This window comes from Anthonomus grandis, chromosome 14, assembly GCF_022605725.1.
Source record: "Anthonomus grandis grandis chromosome 14, icAntGran1.3, whole genome shotgun sequence".
In the NCBI taxonomy this organism is placed as follows: Eukaryota; Metazoa; Arthropoda; class Insecta; order Coleoptera; family Curculionidae; genus Anthonomus; species Anthonomus grandis.
The window spans coordinates 12,244,697-12,260,627 of NC_065559.1; the positions used below are offsets into that span (position 1 = coordinate 12,244,697).

Consider the following 15,931-nt stretch of genomic DNA (forward strand, 5'->3'; position numbering starts at 1 on the left):
GTCGAACAAATTCAGTTAATTTACACTTTATTAAAAAAAAAAAACAAAATTAAACTTAATTGACACATGTTGAAATTTTACCTGATAAAGATTACTACTAAAGAAATTATTGAAAAAGAAAGAAGAGTAATTTCAGAATAAAAAAACATTGTTCAAGTAGAAATTAGACTACGTAAAAAGAACACACTTACGAGGTTGCGGTCAGAGAATGATTTGATCAGCTGTCGGATGAAACAAATCATATCAAATCACATTACTACGACATTATTGATATCGTTTTAAGTGAATTCAGTGCGTGATATATGGACAATAATTAAATTTTTTGGCACTATCTTAGAACATTGAAAGACTACAATTAGTAAACAATAACTTTAGTTTTACACAAATTTTCAAAAGAGAAAATTTTTCTCTATATATCAACGCATATAATAATGTTAACTTTGGCATTAGATTTTAGATTAAAAATTAAAAGTAAAAATAGATTTATTTTATTCTAAGCGCAAAAACAAGATCTTTAAAGGAAAAAATATATTAACATTCTTATTCCTAAAGCCGCTTCTAAATAAGTTGGACTGGCAACACCACAAGAAAAAAGTTATGTCATCTTGCGAAATGTCATCTTGTCAGACAACTTTGTGTTTACATTCGGCATTTGGGAAGTTCTGCGTTTTTTCTTAAGTATTTGATTAAAAAAGGCAAAAGTGTTACGATGGTAAAAAGTTGTGCCGTTTGAGCCGCACCATAGAAAAACGGTGATTCAAGCAGATCTTTGCACAGGTAAATACCGATACTGTCATATCATGATACTGTCATCATAAATGTAGAATAATAAAAATTCATTAAGAAATCTATAATTATTATTAAATATTTAATTTCCATAAAAATGCTTTTTATTAGATATGTACCTTTACTCTAATGAAGTACATTAAAAAACGTATAAAGAGTTGATAAACGGTAATATTATGAATAGGTTAAAGCATAATCTATTATTAGTAAATATTTATGAAGTAAATATTTTTGGACGACGTCACTGGTAAAGATTCCTTGTGTCGGTGGAGTCAACCATGTGATCAAGCGGCGTTGCGATGTTGTTTCCTATTTCTTTAATATGCGTTATCTGCATTAATTTACCTTGGAATATTAACTTATTTATAGAGTATTTTATCATATTTTATTAAAAAGGAAAAAGTAATATTGATTTGTGCCGGTCAAAATAAGTGATTTGGTATCATGGCTTCAGAGATGTCGCAAGCAAACAAACAGCCTATAGTTCCACGGCAATGCTAATTCTAACCTTTTAATATTCTAAGGGCACTATATAATTCAGTTAAGATAAATAAATTTGGAAACATTAAAACCTCTCGAATAACTCGGCATACATTTTTCGCCTGAATATGAACTGCAGAAAAGCTCATTAAAAATAAAAAAAAGATTGGAATAAGAAGGAAATTTTTTTTTCAAATTGTACGAAGTATGTGCTGGGTTTCCAAATGTATACATAATGTACGCGATAAAATACATATGGATGTAGAACCGCCATGTACGAAGCCTCATTCCTGGTACTAATACTATCAAATGGCTCTATCAGAAAGCTTAACATAATTTAATTTAATCGAGTAATTTCCACATCCACTCTTGAAAAAAAAAATCTTATTAATTCCAAATTTTGCATTTATTCATAGTTTTACTCTCTCTATATATTTATTGAAAAAGAAACAACAATGGAATTAAAAATGGGCGAAATAGTTTCATCAATTATCGATGCTAGAAATAAACTCAGTACGTTTAAAATTTAAACATTTGTTCCGATGATCATATTTGATTTTCTTGTCCGAATCTTCAGTTTTTTATCAAAAAAGTGCTTAAATAAAATTAGAGAATGTGCTAAGAGTCCGAGAGCACTTCCGTACGAACCATGGTACGAACCTGTTATATAGCGGATGTTAAGATACTTTATAGTTTGAAATGGAATTCTTCTACCTAACGAGGTATGACAACGAGTTAATGGAAAGAAATCTGAACGTCAATATCGGATTAACATGAATTAAGTAGAAATTATACATACACCCTATAGTTCTCAAAATACATTCTTATATCACCCAAATATGTTGAAATTTAATAATTGAGTAGACATATCATATTAAATCAAGAAATCTAACACCTCGTACAACTCGCCTAAATCTGGCGTGTGGTTTACAAGTCTAACTAAATATTAGCTAGCAACTGGCTCGCAAGAAATAAATTAAAATTAGACTGAATTAATCTTTTCTTAAAAACTGATAAATTTTTCGGTAAATTTGGATTAAAATATTTGTCTTTAAGTATATAAAAACACTCTGATCCCAGAGTCACCAAAAAAACAGGAGGAAGAGGGAAACAAGTCAGTCAGTCATTTCAAAGAAAACGTTGTAATTACTAGATGGTTCACAAAAAACTCAATGCAATACAAGTGCTCTTTTAATATGAACTATATTATTTAAAAAAATATATTTACACACAATCACTTATGATTCTCTAGAAGTCTAAATTTTCCAAACCGAAACCAAACATTGGGAGCTCAAAAAACGATGATCATTTCTCAAAAATGTGTATTCCAGGCCAGGAGGGAAGGGTCAAGGCGAAGAGAACATTGACGCTGGTAAATAAAGATACAAAATCGCATAGAAGATGATTGGATTGAAGGTGATTTCGTTCTTTGAGATCTTAACAACAAAAAGTATCAATGCCATTGTTTTAATTTTAAAAAAATTTAAAAAATCGGACACAAGAAATCAGAAGGGTAAACACAAGTTTCAAAAGTTAGAAGCTAGTCAATGATTACAGAAAAATCAAAATTTGAAGATATACCGGAAATACCGAATTATAAAATAGTTTAAATTAAAAAAAACCATCCAATTTTCACAAAGACCTCGGCGTTTCTTCCAAACACAGATTGTAGGTGTTGCTTTTTTTATACTACATAATTATAAAACAGTTAATACGCTAATTTAGATTTATAGGGAAAAATTTAATTTTACATTTTACAAGTTCTGTCAATCGCTTCCTGATCTTCGTCTAATCTAACATGTCAAATTAGATCCCCGATCATATAAAAAATTTTATCAAATGTACAAGTGAATAGTAATTAAAATAGGAAGCAAAAATGGACCTTAACCTTCGGTTTTTACCGTTGAGCAATAAACTTTTTACCTATTTATTTATAATATTAATCAAAATAAAATATTGAACTTGTTAAACATTTAATTACCAACCTATTTCTATTTTTTTGGAATAAATTGCTTACAAAATTTAATATTGATGTCTTTACCTACCGCGCTAAGGCTCCAGTAAAAATATCCAATAAGTTAACGCGATAAAATGCCTTCAGTGTGATGCCATAATATATATGTATATGCCATAAATGCCATAATGGAAGGATATGTCTGGTATATATCAATTTTACAAGTATTGAGTTTTCCATCACCTTTTGTTGTATATTAATATTAACCTATATTGCATCGCTTAAATAACAAACTTCGTTTGGTAAGCTGACTTTAGTTGACAAGTAAAACAATGAATTATTATAAACGTGATACTGATAAACTACCGGTTTAGAATGCAGCTTGTATGTTAAATAATACTGAGTCACTTACATACGATTTTCTCATTTTGTTTTTCGGGGATCTTTTATGGTATAAGAGAAATAATATTATTTTCTAATATAAATCTTCCTGTTAGGAGGAACCTTACTTTTAAAGAAGTTATTAGATAATACAAGAGCTGATATAGATTGCTTTTTCTATTGAAAGCAGATGTTCACCATATAGATTTATGTATTTAAAATAACTCAGAAAAAATTTCTCTTTGGCTTTGGATTTAAATATAATAGTTTATCTTCTATATTTAAATACGATACACTATGGTCGTTACCCGTAAAATGGCTGAATTGGCTTTCAACATTATTTTGATTAAGCAAAGCAACTCACTGAATTATCATGGGATGCTTATTAACATACATTTATTTTAGTTTATCATTATTTTTATTGATTTATATTTCCGATCGCTTAACAAAACTTTAGTCGCATCACCTCCTGATGTATTAATGTTTAGAAGTTACCCAAGCAACACACCCTATATTATTATCGTTAAATATATATATTTATTCAACGATATTTTAGTAAATTTCGGTGATTTTATCATTCGTATAGTCAAGGTATATTTATTAAACTGTAGAATATACGTACTATTCATCTGCTGTAACTGTAACCGCGACGAAAGGGGGAAGAAGGCCATAAATACTATAAAAACCCCATTTGAAACTTGGCCTCGAGGCATTTTCAGAGGCGCACACTATCAATTAAATAAACATTGAATATTTTACCTATTTTTTAAATTTTTATAACCAAGAATAAAAGCTATTGATTTTGTACACCTGTATTATTAGCCTCAGGAAATTTCTTCTTAACATATTTAATTTCTTTCTTAACACAATTTGAAGTAAATTTTTCAAATGTTTTTATTTCCATTAAAAATCAAAAAAAAATAACAAAACACAAGTAAAATTAAACGCTACAATCTACTCCATTATCTCGTCAGTTTCCCAATACCTATTCACTATATCTATAACATGACATTATTTTTCCAATGATTGGCACTGACAGACTCGATGCCCTTATATAATAAATCTAATAATTTGGTAGCTGTTAAATATATGCATGTATTATGATTTCTTATATATCGCTTTACTTCGGCCCATAATAGTGCCCACACTAATTCTATAGGGTTTAATTCGCACATGTAGGCTGGTGTTCAATAACTTGTCTATTTTATAATTTTTATTGGTCGTATTAGGCTTATGCACATATAATAAATTGTAAAGCTCAAATTTTCTTTTTGATTCATCAAAATTAATTTTGTTGCCTTTGAGCCAATTTACTATTGCACCTTTTGTCGAGGATTTTGTGGGCACTTTAATTGCTAATACAGAGCGATAGGGGGCGTTGTCCATAATAATAACAGTCTGTTCTGGAATATTTGGCGTTCATTTGCCTGAGACAATCCTCCGAAGATAGTTCAGCCTTAAAAATTAGAGATGTACCCTTAATAAATTCATTTTCGTTTCCGGCATGTACTACAATATAGCGACCACTCGAACTAATATTTTCTGCTATTCCGAAAATACTTTTACTCTGCTAGCATTTTTTAAACAATAAATTGGTATCTACTCATATTTCATCTAAATATATTATGTTTTTACCCTCACTGCGGTATTGCTTTATGGATCATATTAATTTATATCTTAAATAAGGTAGAATATTTGACTTTTCACCCGTTTTAACATATTCTCTATTATTTTTTAATAATCTTCGCCATCAGCCTTTTTTATATGGAAATTTAATTTCCTCAGTAATTTTCGCCAGCATATCTCCTAAAGTTGGTATTACTTTATATTCTGTATAAAATTTTCTCATTAATTCTTCTTATAACGCCAAAATCAGCATCATCAATTTTTTCCACTACTGATAATCTTTTACGTTTTTTTCCTGAAGTTGATAAAGACTCTGTAGGGTCAAACTCTCGCCGATGTTGGTCCTCTTTTTTTAATTTTAGTTATAGTAGATCGCCCTACTCCACAATACATAGCTACTCATTCGATTTTATTTTTTAAAGGTAGCTTAAAAGCATTATAGGCACTTTCCTCATCACAAATTCTTATTACACTTGCAATAAACTCAAGAGTCTGACTTTTCAAAATTTTATTTTTTTAATGTTCTATAAAATGTTCCATATTACTGATTAAGAAACCACGATACCACAGAAAAACTAATATAAACACACAACAAGAACAACACAAGATTATCAATAAATAAAAAATTAAACAGATACTTAAATTTTAGAAAAAGATGGGCGGTTCTAAAATAGTAGGTGTGTACCTATGTAGGTAAAAGGCTACAATGGCAGGTTCTAATAAAAATAAGCGATTATTAGCCCTGTCCCCAAATCATTTACCAATTGAATATAGATCATAAATAATTAGATTAAAACATGTTTGGTTTACCTACTGTTATCAAATTAGCCCTTTATACGCTGATTAATAAATAAAATAATTTGATAACATGGACGCCAGTGGGACTAATTTTTGCCCTTCTAACCTATTAAAAATGTTACGCCTCCCGTGTACTCTATACTCACTACTACTCTCCCATATACTCGTAAAAGTTCATTGGTAAACGTTAAAAAAATGCACTGTTGTCAGTCTTATTTTTCTTCTTTTAAGATTCAAATAGATTAAAGTAAAAGTATGCATAACATAGCTAAAATTGGCAACTCGGTTGAACTCAACCATTGCATTCTTAACATTCTTTTGCCGGCTACAGACTCAATAGATGAATAGTATATTATACTATTCTGTTTACAAAAGGGAGAAAATTTTGGCATTTAAAAAAATTGATACGGATTTACATATCTAGTTTTTAAACTCGATTACTACATCTCAAATACTTGACGAAATGACCACGATATCACATACATGCCACTGTGTACCATCACATACACGTATATATATCTCTTAGTGTAATAATAGAATATTATTCACAGAGAAATATAAAAAAAAGTAGAAAATGCATTAACGTGTATGAAACACAATAATTATACCACGCCGCGTCTTGACCAATCAGGTATCATTTTTCGGGTGACGTCACCCACCATACCACGAAGTAAACCGGTTTCCTTTGTTGCTTTGTTCTTTCGACAACCTGGCGTTAATGTTCAACCGCCCCACAATCTCAGTCAGAAAAATAATTTCTTTTCTTTTTGTAATATATGTGTACAATATTAAGTGTTATTGGCATAAAAAGTGGCAACAAACATAGTATACAATAACAAAGTATAAATAGGTAATTTCTATTTATAATTATGCTTTCTATTTATGGTAATCTTGTCGACGTCCTTTTGCAATTTTCTTGTATGAAAAATAAAGTTTTTATGGCTTGTAAATTTACAACCTATACTGTTTCAATTGAGATATTTTTGTTAGTTTATTTAGGCATGTTATTTTTTGCATCATCTACATGAAATGATTCTTCAATAATTATGAAATTTTCAAATACATCTAGGGGTATTTATATTACAAATCTGCTAATAACAGATGATTTTAAAAATAGCTTTGCTGCATCTTTTATCTAAATTATCATTCCTGTTAACATGCAAATTTTCAGTCTTGTAAAGAAAAATATACTTAACAGGGTGTTAAAGTTAAAACTTTTTTTGCCTTGTATATTTTTAGACAAAAAATATTTTTTTTTTCAAAATTGTCTAAAGTCGATGTTTATGCCTAATAACCCGATTTTTTTACGGATTACTACATTAATAGAATTAAATAAAATTAATATCTAATGGTGATTACTAAAATAAAGTATTTTAGCCTAATATGTTGGGTCTAAAGGCTGTTTTACATTAATTTTATAATAATACTATCTCTTTATGAACCTACTTTTATAGATTTTTTGCATTGTTTTAAGAGTTTCTGTTATAACACCCTGCATAAGTATTTATACCAGTTTTTCAAGTAGGGGTATTAAAATTTTCTATTATTATTAAAAAAAAGTATTCTAAATTTTCATACTTTTTTAAATAACAATTAGGAAAAAAATTGTCTATACCAGATATGTGTGTCAAAAAGGCAAGACATATCTGGTATATTTAATTTTCTATAGAATAATATTATTTAAACTTTATAATGCTGACTATATATGACTGAAGTTTAATTTATAGGTATTTATAGCTGTTGTCTTATTTAAAGTTAAATGTAAAAATTTAATTTCTTAGAAAAACCTAAAATATCCTATAACATAAATAACTAAAATAATTCATAGGAATATTACAATCATACAATACAATAATATTTTATTTTTTGTTTTAGTTACAAATTGGGAGGCCAATTAGACATTATACTTATCTAACACCGACTGTTTAGTTATATAGTAATACAATATTTCAAAAATAGTGTCAAAATTTCATCTTCGGTGAGAAATATAATATTTAATTATTTTAAAAATGTATTTTACTTCTTTATTAAATTTAAAACTTATATTTAAAAAAGAAGTTAAATTAAGTTGTTTTTTATGATGTTTTTACATTACAGGTTTAGTGTTATTTTTCCTGTTGTGTTGTATATTCTGCTTAACGATAGTAGATAGATATAAAAATATACATATATTGTAATTAAAAACTACAACTTTAATACAAAATTTAAATGTGTATTAGATATGCCTTATTACTAAAAAAAAAAACAAATAAATATATCGCTTACATGGAAAGGATATTTTAACATAACTTTTAAGAAAACCATATTTTTTTCCTCATTCCACTTCGCAGCAGTTTCTCTAAAATATTTAACCAGACGTATCTGAATAGAAAAGAACTAGTGCCAAAGTTTAAGAAACTGGTACTGCTGCAAATGAAAAAGGCATGAACAAAGATTACCTAGTCGACAAGGCAATGCAAATTAAAATACTCGGACTGCTTAAATAATAAATCCTACTTTATGGACTCGTCAGCCAGCTACAGCAGTCGAATTATCCAGCTATATGTTGGAAAAGTACTTAAATTATATTAATTTTATCCTTACAAAAATGCAAATCCTTCAAAACTTTGGTAACGAAGACTCCGGTAGAAGAATTATTGAATTGTGTTTAATTTAAACAGCAACCATTACTGCAGAACCTTTGTTTAGCAAAAATATTTGATATATAAAAGAAAAATTAATTGTCAATTTATTTTGAGGCTTGATGATCGTCCCATAGGAGCAAAAAACATGTTGCGTATAAAATTTTATATGTATTTTTAATGAGACCGTGACTTTGGCGTTTTTACTTTTAAGTTAAATAAGTTCAATTTTTATTTAAATCAGCACGTTTAAATATCGTTTTAAAGATGCAACTTGACTCAATAGAGTAACTGGAAAAAATGGTTCAAGGTTGCCAAGCTATTTCCAGAGAAAGAACATCTTCATTTCTATTATCCAAAACATTTGTACGTCAGAAGTTTTAAAATAGACTCTACTATTTCCTTAAAAATGATGGAGATTATTTTAAATAATTTTTAAAATAATAATAAAAACTTTGAGGTGCTAAAGCATATAAAAAAATACTTTGTAGGGTACAACTAAAGATTATTTCTTAATAGATAAAGTATCACAGATACTACTATTATAGAAATTGTTTTTAGTGATTTTTTACAGTTCCTCAACTATATCCATTGTAATTCTAAAAATTATGGCTGTGTATATGGAGTTGGCTAAGATTGTAGATGCTAATAATGTAGGATATGCTGCATTCCAGACTACTCACTGTATGAAATAGCTCATTCCACAAGTAATTTGTAAATATTTAAAATACTTTACCATGATGACCAATCTATATTTGGTCTTATTTGGAATAACTTTTTTTATTTTGATATTAATATAGCTTTCTTTCCATTCGTTAGGTATGAATTAAAACAATCAAAATAGTCAACTAATTTATTTACATACTTACACTACCAAACACGATCACTTACGACTAGTAGAAATATTGATTTTTACTCTATTTATTTACAACTGTTTATATCTGATTAAAAATCTCGAGCCGATATTCCATATTTTAATGCACCGAACTGACAATTGACTTCCAGCGGCAACGCGGCTCCTTATATACTCGGCTGACCATAGTTCCGGATTCGCTGACCTTCAAGATGTCGTGCGGTGTGCTACTTGTATCATTCCAGAATGACGGAGAATCAGCTGGTTTTTCGGCATTTCGAATATCGTTATACTGTTGTTTGCTCCCTAAGATCATATCGTCCCGAAATGATTCAAAAAATGGTGAACATCGATATCGGCAGAACGTTCCCCTCTTGCAACTGGACCCCTTTTAGAAATACCGATAAACGGTTTTCTCTAGAGAACGATGTTGGGGAGTATACCAGTACACCACAACTTGCACGCCTTAGACCTAAAGACCACTTCTAACATGCTCCGAATAATCTTCCAGTCCAGATTATCCAGTTCGCACGCGAATTTTGGGCATTGCTAGGCTTCTCACACCCTCGGAAAGCAACTCCTTGGAGAACACAAACGTCCTTATAGGTTGACTTCTGGTGTGACGCTGCGTTGATAACAAGATAGAAAATCTGCCTTTTATATTTGATGTACTTATTTCCTGCTACTGATTCGGGAAACGGACAAGCAACGTCAACAGCAATCCTTTTGAAGGGTCTGCCTACGTTGTATTGACGCACCAAAGCGTTCTGCATTTACTGCGTCTATCTTGTTACTGACCCAGTAAAATCTTTTTCTCACTATTCTAGGGTCTTGGTTACTACAACGTATACTCCTGACACATCGGCATGGATTTTCTCTAGTAACTCCGAAATCCGACATTTAGGTATAAAAGTTTGCCTTCTATTCTCTTTCTCGTTGCGGTGCAACATTTTCCACCTAAAAACACCATCTTCCAAAATTAGAGAGTTCCATTGTGCCCAATATGACTTCATATTGCGAGAATACCCAACGACTTTTTTTCAAGTTGGCTTACTCCCTTCCTTTATCCGGGTTAGGACTACCTGGATAGCGGGATCATCCTCTTGGTCTTTTATAAGTTCTGCATTTTGACAAGCGAAAGCAATGATGGTGGTTCTTAATAAGTTCTTCTCCTCTGCCCGCTGGCAATGCGGCAAAACAAGATCTTCTTGCTACGGCTTGCTGAAGACAGGTTAATCATCGCCTATTCGCATCGACCTTCCGTAGTTTGATAAGAGTGGAAATAGCACAGCATAAAGAAACCAGCAGTCGCACTCCGCTCGAAAATGTAAGCGAACTAATAGCATCCTTAGCCATGCCGCAGCCATGTTCTCCGGATGCCGAGCTCACTGTTTATCGAACTGTGTTCCTAGGTGTATCGCCTAGTTCAGCGCCGTACTTAGTGACTATTTTGATAGCGTTTTTACAAAGCGTAGCGTTTTTTATAAAAAACTTTTGTGATTTTGATTAAAATTACTCAAAGAATGGTCTCTTAAATTTACGGTACATACCTAATTAACTTCCTGCAGGTATTCTTCTATATCGTCGTTGTTAGATGTAGAAATGCGATGTTTATTTTTGTTTAAATATTTTGTTAATGTATGAACTTTATTAATATTAAAAAATAAATATTTGTACTATGTAGGTATTTTTATTTTACAAGATAATAATATCTAAAAAAATGTTCAAGTCCGGCTCTAGCCAAGGCAAAAGCTGCGTCGACCGTAGCGAGTGTCAGCGGCATCCCTACTATAAGCAAATATGCCGCTCCTGCGTTAGTACACATGCACCGAACTCGCTTATTCAAGCCAATGTATTTTTATTGAAGTGCGACTGCTGGTTTCTTTATGCTGTGGAAATAGCGTCTTCTAAAGTATATGTTTTTACGTGATCTGCTCTATCACGTTTCCAATACTTCAACTTCCGGTCTTGGCGACTACATACTGCAATCGCCTCTCTAATCACCCGCTTGACTGATTCCTTAAAGTCATCTTCTTCCGGAATCACTTACCAGATACGAGCCTGGCCTTTGTTCGTGTTGTTGGCAGCTTCGAGTTCAAGGGCCCGTGTTCGTGCTTCTACTAGCCTAGGTGGATGTCGCAGTAGAAAGGCCTGCCTCATTTCACCATCCCCGAGTCCATCCAGGAATTCTTAAACTGTTAAACGTTCTATACTTCCTGGACATCTGGATATGCCAGTCGAACAAAATGTGCTATATGGTTTTTATATAGCACATTTTATATAGCCATATGGTTTGTGCTGAAATATCTATAGCGCTCCTCACCGATATTGTTGACGTCTAATATTGCAAGTTTGTTTTGCAAACTTTTTGAATCCAGTCCTTCATCAAAGAAAGAATCCACATTTTCAGTGAAGAAAACTTTTCCAGGATTTCTTCTTTTAATTTTTTTTTGTTTTCCAAAATAATTTCTTCCAGCCTGGCATAATTCTCTTTTTTGTATGGCATAGTTTTCTTCCAGTTTTCCACAATTTTGGTTTGGCAGAATTTTCTTTCATCTTTGCAGTATTTTTAAGCAATTTAGGTTTCAAGCCTTGGGCAAGCCTGGGTCACCACCTTTATCAAGTAGTGAGCTACACCAACGTTCTTCCCATTGGTTAAGTATAAAATAATGCGATTAAAAATAGTCAACTAATTTAGTTACACACTTACACTACTAAACACGATTATTTACGACTACTAGAAATATTTATTTTCAATGTATTTATTTACAAGTCTTTATGTATAATTTAAATCTCGCGCCAAGATTTCGAACTTTACTGCACTGAACTCACAACTGACTCCCAGCGACGACGGGGCTCTTTATATACTCGGCTAACCATAATTCCGGAAGATTCGCTGACCTTCGAGACGTCGTGCGGTGTGCCATTTGTGTCATTCCGGAATGACGGAGAATCAGCTGGTTTCTCGGCATTTCAAATATCACATTGTGTCTTTTTATATTGAGTAACTATGCGAGTGACACTTAATAAATAAATAAATAAAAGCGCCTTTATTTTCAACTCGGCAAAATATATATTAATCATTTAAACGTAACAGTGGCTTTTTAAATTTTGATTTTAATGTGCAGGAGGTATTATCTTTAACTTCACTAATAATTGAGTATTGATTGAGTTTAACTGATGTGTAAGAAAAGCAACATTAATTATTTTGGAGATTTCAAGTGGTCTAATTTTATAAAGATTTTATACTCTAAGCTCCTGTAAGCAATCTTGTTCAAGGTATGAATTCTATGTCTTTAAGACTTTCTTACATTTCGATCTAGATATCTTTTACTTCGACATCTTTATGCTTCCATATAAGCATCACTGTAGTTATCGTCTTACTCTGGACTCGTCCCTAAATAGAAATATCTCTTAGCGTATTTAAATCCCATTTTTATTATTGAGGAAAAAATTTTTAAGTAAATCCTATTTGATTTCATAAACACCAAACTAATATTAATATTATATTTATTAAAAATGTCTTTTAATTAATTAAGAGGAACTCCTCCGACAACCTTATCTTAACAAAAGTTTTGTCTTTAATCACGTTGTAAATAGCAGTAAAAATAAAATAACAAAGGTCATTCCAAAAGTAAAGTGTATTTAAAAGTGATCCCTATTTCGGTTAGGCTAGTTCACATTAATTTGTAAAAGATAAATATTAAGTACAGAAAGATAACACCTAATGTATTTCCGAAATTATCGCTTTAACACTGGCTTTTATTATAGCCGTTAAAGCGTTATTTGGACAGTACAGTATGTAAAGGTCAAAGGTTTGCTATATGACCTCGGATGATAATGGAAGGCAAATAGGGCTATGTCCAATAAATGCAAGCTTTCATCGCATGCAAAACATTATTGAAAATTAATATGCACAGCTTTGACATGCCTCTTTCATTATTTTCTATGGAAATATTTGAAATTTCTATTACAAGCTGGATATCCATTAAGACGAGTTAGTAAATGAGGTACGATTTTAGAGATTATTTTTCGTAATAACTCAAGCCGGGAAAATAGATGCATAATTTTGGTCTTTAAAGAGTGAAACATAAATGCGGTGATTTATTGATAATTTTTATTTTATTACATTTATGGATTTGCGTTAATGATAAGTAGTTCAATCCAGTTTTAATAAATTTCAGTATAAAATTTAATATTAAAGAACCGCACAAAGTCATTTATTGCCTAGTCTGACTTAAGTTCTATCAAGCATGCTTGGGGTATGTTGAAAAGACATATTTGAAATCAAGGAATAATATTACGGACAAGGGAAGTGTTGCTAAACTGTATGCATATGGAAAGAAATGGAGCAAAATGACACGGACAATTTAATTAGGAGTATGCCAGTTAGATGTCTAGCTTCTATTAACAACAGGGGGTGTCTTACATTCTAGCACCAAAGACTTTATTTCTATTAACTTTCCTTTAAATCATGCGTTATTATTCCCTTGGTATACTACGATGAAAATTAATTTAAATGTGTTTATTTTAAATTCCAATTAAATTTCCAAATATTCATTTTATTATCTTCTAATATTTTAGTCATCCAAACCATTTTGATTTGTATACAATTCACTTAAAATAAATTCCTGGCGAAAAGTGTTATAGATTTGCTTAATAATACTTATGACTTATTTGATTTTTCTTTATTCTAGGGTTGAACTTCAAGCAAACCTACGGGTAAGTGGATGTGTATATAAGTTTATCAACCTGAAATATCAAAAGGTAATTCATATTTTTATTTGGTTTTTTATGGTTTATTAAGTTTTCTTTATTTTTTTATTAATAAAAGATATCAAATATAAAAACTCGCCACTGCTATAAAACAGTGTATTCTAGCCTTCAAAGGGACTCCAAGCTTTGACGTATGTGGTAAAATATACGGAAAATCACAAAATATCAGTGATTTTATAATTGAATCTTTAATTTTTAATGCGGCCTAAATTTAAAAAAAAATATGTTTTTTACGATTTGAATTTTTTTATAGAACTTCCATAGAAAAAACTGCAAATCTTAAAGTTTCTTATTCCTTAAAAAAATTTCTAAGCAATTTTTTTTTCAAAGTCGATAATGCTACGATACGACGTGTTTTGTAACCTAGAAATGATAGACATGATATGCGTATATGCTTAATACCAAGCACAGCAGGCTCACCATACCACGGTTAGTAAGTCAACAATTTCTCGAATATTTCATAAAGAAATACTCCATCCTTACCATATCACCCCTATTCAAAATTCACTACCTTCCAACCTACATAGGGACTTGAGTGTCACAAACAGCAAACTGCAAACCTAGTTTTTTTAAATATGATTTTTTTTCCTTCGTTAGCTTAACTATTCAAAAAAATTCAAGTGGACTGTATAATTTACTTTATTGCCCTTTTTAGCCGAGAATAAACAACCTTACACCTTACTAGTGGCATCCATAATTACATCCTCCTAGGGGTCATTGCTAATCACTTATTTTCGCTACGCATTCGGCGACAGTGACGTTATACGTGCGCAGTTGCCATGTTGAAATGCCCTTAAATAACTAAACATACATCATCCTTGAAAGACTACAGTAATTTCAAAATTAAACTTATCTAAAATTAGAAAATGTATGTTTTTTTAAACTAAATATTGCTAAATAAAATTTCAATGTTTATAGTTCAACTAAAACATCTAATTATCTCTGTACTTAAACTAACTTTAACTAAAACGGTATAATTCATTAGTTTATCGGTAAAACACATATGCACCGTATCGACGAGAATTAAGGATAGCCTCTATCTGAGTCAATATGGTCGAGAATTCTTCAAATGTAAACGAACTACTGCCCATAACCCGTTTTAAATGAAATTTACAACTCTTTATTCTGGCTTCCCAAATTCCCTCGAAGTTTGGTGCCCGTGCTGGAATGAAATGCCACCGTATCTTGTCATCCACTAATTCTTGAGATATTTTGTTTGTATGAGTTTGCAAGTTCATTATTCACGCCGACATAATTCAGACCACTGTAAGAATAAATATTTTGCGGTTTGCCGCATCTGCTAACAAACCTGTTAAGCGTACTCAAAAGGGCTTCAGTCGTTAGATCTGATACTAGTTCTATATGTACTGCCTTGGTGCACCTACAAATAAATAAACAAATATATGCCTTTATAACCTTAGCACCACGCGTCTTCCTATCCTTTAACAAAAATGGCCTGCCAAAATCAGTATCCATATTAAAAAATGGAAAATATTTGGTAATTCTCACATCAGACAAATCACCCATTAAATTGAAATATTTGACACATGATTTGTCAACTTTCTTACATATACGACGCCCCGATATACAGACAGAAGACAGTAATAATTGTACGCCACAATGAATTAATCTTTCATGTTCATGTCTTATAATCAT

General features: G+C 31.0%; 1 protein-coding gene across 30 annotated transcripts in view; it reads left to right on the forward strand.

Annotated features, from left to right (window-relative positions):
* Positions 1 to 15,931, forward strand: part of LOC126744584 (protein turtle) — a 735,337-nt gene that overhangs the window by 223,375 nt on the left and 496,031 nt on the right. For 24 of the 30 annotated variants that reach the window (XR_007663236.1, XR_007663238.1, XR_007663237.1 and 21 more), the window contains one exon: positions 14,197 to 14,221. The gene's annotated coding sequence lies outside the window, so the exon portion shown is untranslated. Of the gene's footprint in view, positions 1 to 601; positions 778 to 14,196; positions 14,267 to 15,931 lie in introns of those variants that run through there. The other 6 variants (XM_050452066.1, XM_050452060.1, XM_050452069.1 and 3 more) reach the window with 3 other exon arrangements.